The sequence below is a fragment of the Moschus berezovskii genome, chromosome 17 (assembly GCF_049115385.1).
Source record: "Moschus berezovskii isolate FMDL1 chromosome 17, NW_MosBer_1.0, whole genome shotgun sequence".
Lineage (NCBI taxonomy): Eukaryota > Metazoa > Chordata > Mammalia > Artiodactyla > Moschidae > Moschus > Moschus berezovskii.
Window position 1 is genome coordinate 29,524,319 of NC_142476.1, and position 13,780 is coordinate 29,538,098.

Below are 13,780 nucleotides of genomic sequence, written 5' to 3' on the forward strand. Positions count from 1 at the left end.
GCAGAGAAGAAGATAGGGAACCGGGAGAGGGAAAGGCGAGGAGGGGGAGAGCGAGCGGAGCGCAGAGGCGCAGCGAGGCGCGCACGGGAGCGCCCGGAGAAGCGGGGGCGGGGCCGGCGGATGGGGCTGGATGGAGCCGGAAGGACCCCGGCCCACGGCGGCCGGAGGGCTCCCGGCACGCGGGGCTGGTGTGGCTTATTGATCGGTGTGGCCGGAGGGAAGGGGGCCTCCTCTGCCAAAGGCCAGGCTAGAGTCGCCTCTCCCCACGTCCTGCGGACAGGAGACAGACCGGCGCAGCGGGCCGCGCGGCGGACTCTCCGCCGGAGAGCCGAGGCCCGGCGGGGGCGCACACGCACGCGCGCACGCTCTCGCTCCGTCTGTGCCCGCCGGGGCCGTGCCCCGCGCAGTGCCCGGCGCGCGGCCACCCGGACCTTTGCGCTCTGCGTGCTGTGCACCGGGGCCCGCTCGCCGCGTCTCCGCACCTCCCGGGCTCCGAGAGCACTGCCCTAGCATTCCCCGCGGAGAAGGCAGCACTCCCTTCTGCCCCCGTCCCCACTTAGCAGCCTGGAGGCCCCGTGAGCGACGCTACGACCTCCGGGGTCTCCGCACTCTCGCGCTGGAGCCAACTCTGGTGGGAGCTTTTTGCGTTTAGAGAGCCGCCCCCTCTCTAAACGCAATCTGGGATGGCCTCTTGGGTGTAGGAGAGCCCTGCATTTCTGGAAAGGTGGTGTAGACACCGGGTCCCCAGTAGTGAGTCCTGGGCTAAAACCACCTTTTTGAAATCTGAACAGTCAGGGGGATCCGCCCATCCCTACCTCTTACCCTCAAGTCAGCTTCACTGACTTCCTCGAACCCACTCCAGTAATGGAGAAAAAGTAAAATTAGTGTTTGAGCTGCAGACGAGGGAAAGGTGGACTTCAGGCCCCAGAGAAAGAGTTCCCCGGGTTTAGTAACCACGCCCTTCCCCACGTGAGTCAGTGGTCTGATCTGAAGACAGGTAGCAGCTGCCACTGATTTGCCTGAATGCAGGGTCCCTTCCAAGTTGTTCCCACCCGAGCGGTGGAAGAGAAGCAGGGGTGGGGCAGAGGAGGAAAACAAGAGTGTCCAGAGCCCAGAGGCTGGAAATCCTGGGTGGGTGTTCCCTCGCAGATGTGGAAGGCAGTGTCCGTGTTTGAGATAACCGGTGAGAAGGGAGACGCCGTGATGTCTGAGTGAGCGGCAGTGCCTGTTCCTCCGTGGACGGGGCGGGGAGCAAGGCCTTGTGGGCACTGACACAGGTCTGCAGCGTGAGAATATCTGTGTGTGTGTCTGTGTGAAAGGAAAGTCTCTGGTGCTGGAAAACCCCTACCCGCGGCAGGCAGTGCTCCCTTTGGGCATGGCAGGTTGACCTTTTGCTTCAGGGGAGCCCATTTTAGGTCCAATTATGATTTGAGGTGCGGAGAAGGCAATGGCAAGCCACTCCAGTACTATTGCCTAGAAAATCCCATGGATGGAGGAGCCTGGTTGGCTGTAGTCCGTGGGGTCGCTAAGGGTCGGACACGACTGAGCAACTTCACTTTCACTTTTTACTTTCACACATTGGAGAAGGAAATGGCAACCCACTCCAGTGTTCTTGCCTGGAGAATCCCAGGTACGGGGCAGCCTGGTGGGCTTCCGTCTATGGGGTTGCACAGAGTCGGACACGACTGAAGTGACTTAGCAGCATGATTTGAGGTGAGTCAGCTCTAATTAGTATTTTGCTTTCCTTACCGCCTTATTCTGTCCGTCTACCTCCCTTAATTGGAGGGTCCTTTTCTGTCTGAACACCTAGTCAGAGTGAAAGGGAAGGTGGTACTATGAACCCAAAGCCCCATCAGCTGTCAGTTGTTTCGAACCAGTCACAAGTGACTCTCTCAGTAACTCTGTAAACTACACAGTATTAGAAAAAGCTGTCAGAGAAGACCAAATCCATGCTTTTAGAGGTAGGACCGTAACCCATAGCACAAAATTCATTCAAATCGCTGGACAAATATTTTTTAGCCCAAGGCATTGTTTTAGGAACTGAGCACACACTCCTGAACAAAATTGTGTTATTCTGTCTTGTTGTGTCGGACTCTACAACCCCACAGACTGCAGCACACGAGGCTTCCCTGTCCTTCACTATCTCATGGAGTTTGCTTAAACTCATGTCCACTGAGTCGGCAATGCCATCCAACCATCTCATCCTCTGTCGCCCCTTTCTCCTCCTGCCCTCAATCTTTCCCAGGTTCCGATTCTTTTCCAGTGAGTTGGCCCTTCCCATCAGGTGGCCAAAGTATTGGGCAAAATAGATGATGACAAAAACAAAGCATCTGCTTCTGTGATTAAATTGTATAACCTTACTGCCTGGAATGCACGATGGATCTCCTTCTCATGCTCCAATATCACCCCCTTTGCTCCTTGTCCTGGCCTTAAAGGCTGGAAGGTGGCATGCCTGTCTGTTAATGCTCAGAGAAGCAAGGCTCACCAACATATTACTTCCAGGAGGAGGTTTTTGGAAGACCAGGAACCCTTGACTTGTGTCTTCAATGTCACCCATACAACAGAGATCCAGTACTGATTCCTTGGCTCTCTCTACAACGTCCTCTGTGCTCTGTGGCTGTCATATTTCTTTAGGGACCTGGAATTCCCACAGCAGGATATTATTCATAGAAATGTGAGGGGGCCCTGGAGTTGAGGCTTCCTTCCTTCCTTCCACCTTCCGAGGAGGCACAAATCACAAATGTGTGCTTGGGGATGATGTCAAGTATGCTGGGGCGCACCAGTGCCCCTGCAAGGGAGTTAAAACTGCAGCTTCCTGAAGGGTGCAGCGCAGGAGCACAGAGGCAAATATGATGGTATGAATAGCTTTCAGAATGGACTTGGCCTAAGGACAGTATTGCTGGGAGGAAGGCACTCTCTCATATTCACCCCCACCTGGCTTCACAGCTCTTGAGCCCTCTGAGATCTGTGGATTGCTTTCATGCTCTCCCATGCCTCCATTCTCCCAGCCCTCAGATGGCTACAGTTTTAACGGCTGAATAATAGTTTATATGTCTTTAATAATTTTCAATTTATATAAACCTCACTCCAAACCTCTGAGGTCAGCCTGGCAAACATATATTATGACCCTGATTTGGTGGACAAATCAGAGTTTCATAAATGTTAAGTAGTTTGTCCACATCTAATGAGAGGCAAAGCTGAGACGAGTAACAGCTCTTCTGACTTTCACTCGATGGTTCTTTCTAATATCCAGGCTAATTTCTTCTGGGCAGTAATAGTGTAGTTCCAAACTGTTCACCATCAAGAGAAGAAACTATACAGTCACGCTAAGCCTATGGGAATACTGTGCTTACCATCCTCAAATTGAATCTGATCAGTGGCCAAATGCTCCTGGGACTATGCTGGGAAGATGCTTAACTGGGAACACATCTACTGCCCTCGAGATCTGGGAGGATCCTTAGGAAAAAAGAAAAAAAAAAATCCTGAGATTAGGTCACTGCCATAATGCTCTTTGTAAGGGAACTGGTGGGCATTCTCCTTCCTGTGTCCCCAGCTCCACTGTCCTCTTAAAGAGACCACAAATGGAAATGTAAAAAATCAGCAATTGCTCATAACTCTGATTGGAAACTGGTTTCCTAAAATCCCTTTCCAGCTCCGGAGGGCTATTAGCCATATTTTTGTGTTGTTAGAGCACCATCTACCGGTCATATGTGAGCACATCGCTGTGATCTCAGATACCTGGCCGCCTCACACCTCATACCTCAGGGCCTAGACATTCCTAAAGAGGTGACCTCCGGTCACCAGACTTCTATTCCCCTGTTGTACTTTCTTGAAGCCCAAGCCCAAAATTTTACATCAATGCAACCAGGCATCACATGGTACTTGAAACGTGCAGTCCCCCACACTGGACATAGGGGTATGAGGTCAAAACACACACACATGAGCTAAGACGGTGCTGCCAAAAGGTCTACATGTATTTTCTGCACAAAGTGACCTGCAAACTATAAATCCAAAAGGATCTAAGAAATCAAGTGAAAACCTTTCCTAGCATATGAATCCAATGCAGACAGTAACCCTAACCCCTCAGCCCCTCTGTTCCAATGCACCATTCAGAGTGCAAGTAGGAGAGGAGTTAACTGGTAGAGGGTCCCTCCAGCTTCCCTGGAGAAGGAAGGAAATAAGGTGGCCACACTCTTCCTGAACCAGGCAGGCCATGGGAGTTTGTACCAAGATGGAGAGATGCGAGTGGCAAGGATGGAAAAGCACTTAGCCTCTTTCCCTCATTCATAAAGCTCTTCCCGAATCCATCAGGCCTTGGGCCATCTTCACGGGAGATTTCAGCCCATCACTGAGGAGTCTGCAAACCTTGCCTCATCCAAAGGACTGTTCCCTCCCACCGGCCCCACTCCCCTCTCCATTCCCAGTTCTATCCAGATAGCTTAAGCTTGCTTAAGTGATCAGAGCCCCTTTTGTTCTATTTTTCCCCTGCTGAGCCTTTCCAAGAAATAGACTCTTATGCAAAGCAGTGCTCTAAGGAACATAATGCAGAGAGGATTTGGGAGTGGGTTTTAAGAAAAAAGTTGGCAGGAGACCATGTGCAAATTCACAGCAGAGCAGGAGAGCATTATGGCGATGCAGACATCTTGGGAGTCTGGTGGCTTCCACAATACCTTACAGCCCTGACTTGGGTAAAACATAACTTCACATCCTTATGTAATATCTGTGCCTAGAACCAGCATTTCTCAAACCTATGCCCGAGAAACCCCACAGCACCAACACTCTTATCAACTAACTATAGATGTGCAAATTTTGCTAAAATATGTTTTTTAAACCATTCATTTATGACAACTCAATATTTCCTGGGTGCCAACCATGCTGCTATTATCTCACTGCATCTTTGCTGCAGGACTGTGAGACACACTCTATTATCTGGGGCCCAGAGCTTCAGGGATGTGTCCAAGTACATAGAGGAAACAGAGCTGCAGCTCCTGATAATAAGGTCAGGACTCCTTACAATGTGCAACCACTCTTAACATACTGCATGTCAGGATAATGTTTTCCTTGCTTAAGACTCCGGTCATAGGTATGATCTTAGACTTTGGATTATAAGCCATGGCCTTGAGCCAGAGAGTCTCACTGAGGGTTAAGATCAGTACCTGGCACACAATAGGTGCTATATATGTATTTGTTAAATACACTTCCGCTATGGTTGCTGTGACCACCGTACACACAGCAAACACTGTACATCTGACTGTTTTCTGCTTCTAAAAGCAGACTTCAGAAGTGCAGCTCAGTGGTGTGTCTGTGGTGTGTGCAGAGTAGACAGAGGCGCCAAGAAGTGTGCCTGAGATTTGGTCAGAAAGACGATGAGGGAAAAAGAGAAAAGAAAGCAAAATATTAGAGACCAGAGTCTAAAGAGCCCAAAGGCCTTGATACCTGGGGAAAAGATGCTTCCTTAATTCATAAGCCCATGGAACGAATAAGAATTAACCCCTTTTAATGTGCCAGGCATTATTCTCAGGGATTCTGAGGCTCAAGGGAAAATTAGACACAGTCATGGCCCCTAAGAGCTTACAGTTTTAAAGAGGAAAAGGGGAAAACATCCTTATGAAGAACACTGATAGCAGGCAGAATGTGGCGTGCGCTCTAAGAGAGCACAGATGGGGGAAGATCCAAGGAGGGAGACATTCCCTCAGGCTGGAGGCAGCTCGGAAAAGAGAAGAATCAGCAGGGCACTGGGGGCCCAGAGAAGCCCTGGGGGACAGGATGGCCTGAGCGGGGATGTGGTGATGAATGACAGGGAATTCCTGAACCAGTCAGCATTTAGGATCACATGCATCTAGGATCACAAAGAGCCTAGCATTACCACTTCAATCCTTTGTTTTCCATAAGATGAGTCACTTTTCAGCCCAGACAAAAGTCAACCTTAAGAGAAATTAACCCCTGGTGGCTCAGATGATAAGGAATCTGCCCTCAATATGGGAGACCCAGGTTCAATCCCTGGGTTGGGAAGATCCCCTGGAGTAGGGAGTGGCTACCCACTCCAGTATTCTTGTCTGGAGAATTCCGTGGACAGAGCAGCTTGGCAGGCTACAGTCATGGGGTCGCAAAGAGTCAGACACTAAGCAACTATCACTTGGGTTTCTCCAGTGGCTCACTGGGTGGACAATCCACCTACAATGCAGGAGACACAGGAGATGCAGGTTCGATCCCTGGGTAGGGAAGATCCCCTGGAGAAGGACATGGCAACCTATTCCAGTAAGTATTCTTGCCTGGAGAATTCCATGGACAGAGGGGCCTGGGGGCTACAGTCCAAAGGATCACAAAGAGTCCGACACAACTGACTAATCATGCACCACACACACGCCATCTATTGGGAAAGTCAGATTGGAGGTCCAGTGTCTAGCCCCAGACAACCAAGGATGCCTGCCCCATCACCTCAGCACTGGCCGTCAGTGTCCAGTCTGGCTGCCCAGTCAAGATAGACGACGGCAGGACCAGCCCACAGAGCTCCAGCTCTGACGGGAATGAGCCGAGGGTGCATCGCCACCTACATCATTATTGTAAGAACAATGGACAGAAACACGCCTATCCGTCCACCCCCTTGGCCTCTTGACTCAGAAAATAAAACACAGCCCACACACACTGCAGAGCTTGCTAAGCCTGGTGGGCTCGGGCTGATTCATTCATTCAGCAAACAGAAAATGAGCGCCTTTCACATGTCAGACGTTGTGTCGGGCACCGGAGCCAAGGGACAGGGAGGAGGCTGAAGAGGGTGCCAGGCCTCATCCTGCAGTGACCGGCCAGTCTTGAATCCACTCACTCCCCACAGTTTACTCTTGAAGACGATGTCCCACCAGCAGGGAAAGTGGCTCACAGCCCAAGGATAGCCTAGGGGAGCTCTGACCGCCCAGAGAAGAGAACGCGTGCCCATCCCACCCACCAGGCTTGCCTCTCACAGGACTCTGGGTTGGAATCATCACAGATTAAGCCACCACCTGTCCATCACCACACCCTTTCTCTCCCACGCTCTCCTCCGCTGAGCAGCTGCTTACACCCACCTGGTATAAAATAATCAGAGTGAATAAGGCATTCCCATATGATATGGACTTGAGGCCAGCTTTGAAACGTGCATCCAGGCAGACCAGGCTGGCTCTGTCCGCTTCCAAGCCCCCGGAAACTGTACAAAGACCCCACTGACCTCGTGTGGTCCTTGCTCTCCCCTCCTTCTCCTTGACCACACTAGAGTCTGGCACCACTGACTGCCTCTCCTCCTTCGCTTAGCATCTCAGTTTCCACTCCTCCCACCTCACCACCAGGTCCTCTTACTCCTCTTATTCCTCTCCCTTCATCAGCGGAGCCCCTCATGGATCTGCCCTCAACCTCCTGACCTTCTCCCTCTGACTCCTCTCCCTTTGGAGTCGCGTCCTTACCCGCAGTTTCAGCTACTCCTCTATTTCCCCATCCAGCCTGTGTCCCATACCTTTCACCTCATTTCCATATGCAAATACACAATTAAGCAATGGGTCTCTCCATGCGCATTGGGCTATCCATCATCATCTCAATGTATTTAAAAGTGAATTCATTATAATTCCTTCGAAGCAAGTTCCCCATCCAAAAATTACACCTTCTACCAGGTGACATGATTCTCCCTGTCAGTCACTTGACTTCAGCGATAGGTCGTCACTACCTAAAACAGGGCCAAACTCCTTAGCCTGACAAGTCAAGACAGTCTGAATCCAACCTACCTTGCCAACACCATCTCCCATGTTCCAGAGTATTAACATAGTTGTAAAACTTTAAAACTCTTGCTCACAGCACCTGCTTCAGACTGACCCAAGCACAGTCATCTTCTTTTCGGCTTCTCTGACTCCTCGGTATCCTTCCAGGTGTTTGGTGGTGGTGGTTTAGTCACTAAGTCGTGTCCAGTTCTCGCGATCCATGGACTGCAGCCTGCCAGGCTCCTCTGTCCATGGAATTCTCCAGGCAAGAATATAGGAGTGAGTTGCCATTTCCTTCTCCAGGTGTGTGGTAAAGTTCAATTCTGCCTTTTCCATGAAGCCTTCCATAACCTCTCCAACTCTAGGGAGCCTTCTGTTACCTCTCCAATTCAATCTATGATCTCTACCTCCTGAAAACTCATAAAACTTTTGTCTCACTCATGGATAGTAATGTATTTACCCACTGTCATTGTTGCCATGGATATAAGTTCACCAGTACATTTCTATTTAACTTTACAGTTAGGTATGCTGTGTCTCCTCCACTGTGGTATAAGCTTCTTAAATGCAGAAGACGTATCTTCTCCCTCTTTATTACCTGGCGTGCCTGCATCATTCTCCACGCATGTGTGTGTGCTAAGTTGATTGAGTCGTGTCCGCCTCTTTACAATCCTATGGGCTGTAGCTCACCAGGCTCCTCTGTCCAAGGGATTCTCCAGGTAAGGATACTGGAGTGGGTGGCCGTGCCCTCCTCCAGGGGATCTTCCCAATCCAGGGATCGAACCCACACCTCTTACATCTCCTGCATTGGCAGGCAGGTTCTTTACCACTAGCACCACCTGGGAAGCCTTTACTTTAGCAGGCCTTTACTAAATACATAGTCAATGAATGAATGATTGAATCTCCTGCAACTCTTTCTGGTGAAAAAGAGCTTTGGCGTCAATCAGGCAGCTGGTCCCTATCTGAGGGACTGCCCCTCGCCTGATACATTCTGTCACTGAGTCTGTTGTCAAGTGTTTCTGGTTGTTCCTTCTGGGTTGAGTGTTCATTCTGCCCTTAATAAGAAAGGGTGCTTAGCGCTCATATAGGAGACCTGCTGCTGCTGCTGCTAAGTCACTTCAGTCGTGTCCGACTCTGTGTGACCCCATAGACGGCAGCCCACCAGGCTCCCCCGTCCCTGGGATTCTCCAGGCAAGAACACTGGAGTGGGTTGCCATTTCCTTCTCCAATGTGTGAAAATGAAAAGTGAAAGTGAAAAGTGAAAGTGAAGTCGCTCAGTCGTGTCTGACCCTTAGCGACCCCACAGACTGCAGCCTACCAGGCTCCTCCATCCATGGGATTTTCTAGGCAAGAGTACTGGAGTGGCTTGCCATTGCCTTCTCCGATATAGGAGACCAGGTGACTCTAATTCAGGGGGAGCTTTTCTAGCACAATAAGAACCTCACCGTCATTTTATCCATCATAAATTATAGGGTTCATTCCCCTGTGAGGAATAGCTCCTGCTCTTTAAAAACATAATTAAGATTTGGGATATCAGTTATTAAAAAAGAGACATCCAGATCTCTACACAGAGAATATTTTCAGTTCCCTTTTCACAGAACATAAAACAAAGAATAAAATTCTGCTTCAAAAAAAAAATCAACTACAGTCTTAATTGGTTCTATCTCCTCTCTACAAAAAAAGGGCAAATGTCACCATCATACCCTCTTTCCCTTATGAAGAACTGCATGTGAAAGAGATATACCACTTTAGATTGTATGCAGATACAGGCACTAGCTTCTGATCTGATCTCAGGTTCTGCCAGGCTGTGTCCAAACATACACAAGGAATCTTCCTATGTTGTTGAGAACTTTCAAAACAGGCTTAACACAGTACAATCAAAGGTGAAGAATTTGAAAACTTTTTTGAAGTTTTCTAAATACTCGTAATGTGTCATTTAAAAATGGGAAAGGTGGAAATGTAATTCTCAATCAAAGAGAAAATTTATGAAATACTTCTCTCTAATACTATTAATAATCCAATCCTTTGGACACACACATAGACATACTACACATCCCTTTCCATTAAAGACTTTTTGTGTTTTTTTTCTTCACATAATCCCCCCATCATTCAATCATTCTTCAAAGAAATTCTGCCAAATGTAAAGTGGTCATGTATTAATATAATCACCCAAAGCTTCCTATCATGCATGCTGTTTTCCTTTTGTTAAAATAATCTATATTTTCCAATAAGTCATAATTTCATATTGCAGATTCCAGAACTATAAAAAACAAAAAAATGGACATGCATCAAGCAAAGAATAATTACAAAGAAAAGTACTAATTAATGGGCTTCTGGTTCAAGATAGCGGAGTAGAAGGACATGTGCTCATCTCCTCCTGCGAGGGCACCAAAATCACAACTAGTTGTTGAACAGCCATTGACAGGAGATGCTGGAACCCACCAAAAAAGCACACCCCATGTCCAAGGACAAAGAAGAAGCTACAGTGAGGCAGTAAGAGGGACACAAACACAATCAAATCAAATCCCATGGCCACTGGAGAGAACAATAATACCACACAGTAGAGAACAATAATATCAAAGAAATTCTTCTCTTGTTGTGAAGGTTCTGAGCCTCACATCAGGCTTCCGATCCTGGGGATACAGCAAAAGGACTAGGAATCCCCAGGGAACCTGACTGGGAAGGCCAGCAGGATTTAATTACAAGATTTCCACAAGACTGAGGGAAATCGATTTCATTGTTGGAAGGCACAAAGTAAATTGTGCATGCGCCAAGACCCAGGGGAAAGGAGCAGTGACCCCACAGGAGACAGAACCGTACCTGCCTGCTGGTGTTGGAGGGTCATCTGGGTAGCTGTGGGTTGACAGTGGCTCACCGCGGGGACGGGAGCACTGGCAACAGCAGTCCTGGAAGGTCTCCTTGGCATAAGTCCCCCTGGAGGTCACCATTAACCCTACCTTAGAGCCCACTGACCCCAGGGCTGGGTCACCTCAGGCCAAACAACTAGTGGGGAGGGAGTGCAACCCCACCCATCAGTACATAATTGGATTACAGCTTTACTGAGCAAGCTCTGCCCACCACAGCAAGACCCAGATTTTCCCCACAGCCAATCCCCCCCATCAAGAAGCTTGCACAAGCCTCAGCCTCATCCACCAAAAGGCAGATAGAAGTAAGAAGAACCACAATTTTGCAGTGGCTAAAATGAAAACCACATTACAGAAAGCTTATCAGAATGAGAAAGCAGAAAGTTATGTCCCAATGAAGTGACAAGAGGAAACCCCCAAAACCAACTAAATGAAGTGGAGATAGGCAACCTTCCAAGAAAGAATTCAGAATAACGATAGTGAAGATGATTCAGGGTCTCAGAAACGGAATGGAGCAGATGCAAGAAATGTGTACTGAAGACCTAGAGGAACTAAAGAACAAACAGAGATGAACACAGACTAGAAGGAATCAACAGGAGAAGAACTGAGGCAGAAGAACAGATAAGTGACCTGGAGGGCAGAATGGTGGATATCACTGCTGCAGAACAGAATATAGAAAAAAGGATGGGAAAACAAAAAAAATGAAGACAGCCTGAGAGATCTCTGGGATGTTAAATGCACCAACTTTTGCATTATAGGTGTCCCAGAAGGAGAAGAGAAAAAAGACCCAAGAAAACATTTGAAGAGATAATAGCTGAAAATTTCCCTAACATGGGAAAGGAAATAGTCAACCAAGTTCAGGAAGCACAGAGAGTCACAGGCAGGATAAACCAAGGAGGAACACATCAAGACACATAGTAATCAAAATGACAAAAATTAAAGACAAAGATAAAATATTAAAAGCAACAAGGGAAAAATGACAGATCATATACAGAGGAACTCCCATAAAGTTATCAGCTGATTTCTCAACAGAAACTTTACAAGTCAGAAGGGAATGGCATGATACAGTTCAAGTGATGGAAGGGAAGAACCTACAACCAAGAATACTCCACCCAGCAAGACTCTCATGCAGATCTGACAGAGAATCAAACGCTTTCCAGACAAGCAAAAGTTAAAAGAATTCAGCACCACCAAACCAGCTTTACAACAAATGGTAAAGGAACTTCTCTAGGCAGGAAACACAAGAGAAGGAAAAGACCTACACAAATTAAACCCAAAACAATTAAGAAAATGGTAATAGGATCATACATATTAATAATTACCTTAAGTGTAAAATGGATTAAATGCAGCAACCAAAAGACATAGACTGTCTGGGCAGATGAAAACACGTACATGTGTGCACTTCCACTTGCCACATCACTCACTCTACTTAACCCTCCAAATTATATGTAATTATTTTATATTGTTAGGTTAATCACGTTTCCATTATGGCTTGCAATTGTAATTATCTTTTACTTTTGTCTACTGATTGTGAAAACTGATAAATATCTTTTACTATTGTGATTATGTAACTATTATTCACTTAAAACCATTGTGTCACAATTGGCCAACAGAAAATAATATAATTCTATATCACTAAAACTACCACTTAATAGAAAAACCTGTAATCACTTTTTAAAATCCAGATGCATATCAGAATTGTCTTGGAATTTTTTTTTTTTTAAATACAAATGCCCAGATATTGCTTTTTTTCTCCAAACTCTAGAAGTGTTTCTAATGAGTGTTTAAAAACAACTAGACGTGAGAGACTGTGAAGAAAGCTGATCGCCGAAGAATTGATGCTGTTGAACAGTGGTGTTGGAGTCGACTCTTGAGAGTCCCTTGGACTGGAAGGAGATCCAGCCAGTCCATTCTAGAGGAGATCAGCCCTGGGTGTTCATTGGAAGGACTGATGCTAAAGCTGAAACTGCAATGCTTTGGCCACCTCATGCGACGAGTTGACTCACTGGAAAAGACTCTGATGCTGGGAGTGATTGGGGGTGGGAGGAGACGGGGACGACAGATGGCTGGATGGCATCACCGACTTGATGGACATGAGTTTGAGTGAACTCCGGGAGTAGCTGATGGACAGGGAGGCCTGGTGTGCTGTGATTCATGGGGTTGCGGAGAGTCAGACACGACTGAGCGACTGAACTGAACTGAACTGAGACTATACGCTGCTGTTTCACTTTTATCAGGTTTATTTCACTTTCTATTCCATATTCAGTGCCCCCTTTTCATTTAGTTTATGTTTTCCAATTTCTCCATCTCTTTTTTTGTTGTTGTTCTTTCTCAAGCCTTTATTAAGCATAGTAGAAAGCTTTTGTAAACATATATATATATATAAAAACATGTATAATGTAATATATATATTTTAGAAAAATTATGAATTTTTGCCTAGCGAAAAAATTTATGACATTTTTATTCCTCTTGTTTGACTTAGTAGGAATAGAATGCTAGATTGCTAGGTTTCTAACTTACATTCACTCAAAATTTTGATGTAGTTCCATGTATTTTGGCATCTAGTACTACTGCTAAAAGTCTTGAAAATGTATTATCTTAGTGATTTTTTAAAAAAAAATTTTTTTGAATGAGGCTTGAAACTTCTAATCCAATTCTGAGAATATAAAGAAATACTACGTTGTAAAAAAACACAAGAAATTAACATGGGATACAGAACTATTAACTAAAGTACAGATTTTGTTCAAATTTCACAAAAATCTATGCTAGCATCCATTATTTATTTTCATACCTTATTCAAGACTCCACATTGTATTCAACTGCACTGAGCAGCTTCAACTGCATGCAACAAATTCTGGTAAATTCTCTTTTCATTTTTATTCTATTACAAATATTTTCTAATTTTCCTTGTTACGGCTTCTTAGATACACCCATCATTTAAAAAGAGTCATAAAAAAGATGTTTAATTACCAAATACATGGGATTTTTAAAGTATTTTTAGATATTAATTTCTCATTTTGATATTAATGTATCATTTAAATGCTTTCTTCTCTGTAATTACTCTGTGTTTTTTTCAGTCTTCTAACTATTGAGGCTTTCAATGGCTAAATCAAAGATCTGTCTTGGTAAATGTCACATTGCACTTGAAAATATGTGGGTTATTTTCAAATATCTTTTGATATTGATTTCTAACACAAT